Genomic DNA, 2,659 nt, shown 5'->3' on the forward strand with positions numbered 1-2,659 from the left:
GGGTGGTGGTGAAGAAGATGGCCGAAAACCTCGGGAAAAGGAAACGAGAATGGAGGGAGGGAGAGGGTAACAGTAGGAGGCTTCGAGGGAAAGATTCGAGGAGTGGGAGATGAGCAAACCGGCTGGGACACGGGATAGGAGGGATATACGACGGGAAAATGAACGCAAGACAGCTTTTATGCGGACGCCCAAGTAAACTATGCCGAATTCTGGTCCCTGTGTTGCCGTAGTTTTGACTTCCTAACCCCGCCCGAAGTCGAACAGCTCTGCCGACTTCACTCCTGGCCGCATAGAATTACGCGGACATTCCGACTGAAGTCGGACAGGGCGCGTGCCGCCACCATCATTTTTAACGCACTGCCATGCGGGCGCCAAACCAAAATGAACTTGGCAATTGGGAGAAAGGCTCTTGAACGTACAGCATAAATTCTATGCGAGAACCGGTGCTGGACTAAAATCATGTGCAGTCGGTGGACTTCATGTATGAACCAATGGTTATCCATCGACATGAGATTCCATATCGATAAAATTTTATTATAATATTGATATACCGTATGATAGGATCACTATAGGATGATGAAGCATGTGGGTACAATATCGATATGATATGATATATCCCATATCGAATTGTACAGGATAGCACGACCGACTATGTTCCATGAGGTGCAGGGGTCTTTTTTTTTTCCTTTTCCTAAAATATACTCTATTTTATTTTTTTTTATTCTATTATATTTATTCTCTCTATATTTTAAAAATAATTAGAAAAGAATTAAAAAAACTGCACTCCATGTATGGCATGAGTTATAGGTTAGGATCCACTCTTTGCAGTTTTATTTTAAAATTTTGATACGTATGTCTGTGTGTAATATATATATATATATATATAATAATGGGAACACATTCGTATGCTATGCATGGGATATATGAATAAACATTACACGCAAACAACTGTTCTTCCATTTGTTATGTATCTTATTGGTCTTTAAATTTCTACTAAATAAATTAACCAGGCTACTCTGATGTCAACTAAGCACTCCCAAAACTCACCAATAATTCTATCAAGTTGATTGTTTTTCCATTTCCATCTTTTTTTTTTTTATAGCCATGTTTATCTTAAATGCCCCAATTTTATGCACATTGTAAACATTACCATCCTAATGGAACTGTTGCAGTCATCCTGAGTCATCTACATGTCTTTTGTTGAATAGCTTATTAAAATAATTTTTTTATTTTTTTAATCTTATCTTCTCTAATTATGACTTTTTTATCTTCCTCTTTGATACATTTTATCTGAGTCAAACATGTAATTTTTCTTTCTTTAATTTCTTTTTTAATTTCATATATAGATATCTTTTGCCAAATTCTTAGTTTCGAACTTGCAACATAGCTCTTCATGCATCTTCAACTTAGCCTCTTATTCTATTTTCTAACATCATTCTCGATTACCTTACAATTTTATATACTTCTATACATCTACTTTTAACACTTACTTTTAATCTTAACCACCAATTTAACTTTCTCATTTCTTCATCTAGTTTTTTTTTTTTTGGATGATCATTTTTCCTTTTAATTCTCCTAACATCTTTTATAGTCACTTTGTTAATACCATCAATCATCTCCCTCACATAGAATTAGATTTTTTATATAGTTTCCATTTTCTCTTTCTCTAGCATTTAATTCTTAAAAACTCATTTATTTCTCTTATTGAAAATTCTACCACCATCTGGTCCTTGGGCTTATACCTTATTTAAGCTATATTTGATATCATCGTCATCTTTTCTTTAAAAAAAAGAATCTAGAAATAGAAATTTTTATTTCTATATTTTTTAGATTCCAAACTATGAAAAACATATTGGTTCACATGCTTTCTCTTTTTCTTTTCTTTTCTTTTTTTTTTTTTTTTTTTTTTTTTTTTGCAATGAGGGCTAACAATGAGAGGTAAGGAGGGGGAATGGGGCGATGTCATGGTTAGAGATAAAATAGAGCTTGATATCAAGCAAAAAGGCAATCAAGGGAGCGATAGAGAAAAATGAAGCAGGGATGGCGTCGATGATACGATCAAAGATAAAGAATAGCTTGGCATCAAGTGTAGAGATGGCCTACGAAGCCTAAAGAGCTAGTGTGGTTGGGCAAGAGGAGATAAAGCTGAAGACAAGATTGAGTGAAAGAAGAAGAATTGAGAGAAGAAGAATGAAAACTTATTTTTATAAAAAGTATAAGTGAAATTCTTCCGCTCTTTTCAAAAATAATAAAAATTGTTAAAAAATAAAATGGAGACATGAAATAGGGTGACCAAGCATGTTTTTTGCATTGTATTACATGTTTCTATTTTTTGAAATAAATAAATAAATAAAAGTGTCAAATAATATCTTAATCTTTTTTTCTTTATTTTTTTATACATGCATCTAAAATCACTAATTATATTTAATGGTTAAACTTTAAGTCAATATAATTTTTAAATCTTTAAACAAAACTCGATCCATCTTCCCATCAATTAAGGAATTTATTGATTAGCATCATACCTATTTTTAAAAGTTATCAATAAAGAATTCTTCTTTTTTAAAGCAAGTATTAGCTAATATTTGTCATAATTTATTGCAAACTTCAAAATAGCATTGTCTTTGTTATTGTTATCTCTAAATCCTTTATACATTTTTTT

Source organism: Elaeis guineensis, chromosome 12 (assembly GCF_000442705.2).
Source record: "Elaeis guineensis isolate ETL-2024a chromosome 12, EG11, whole genome shotgun sequence".
NCBI classification, from domain to species: domain Eukaryota; kingdom Viridiplantae; phylum Streptophyta; class Magnoliopsida; order Arecales; family Arecaceae; genus Elaeis; species Elaeis guineensis.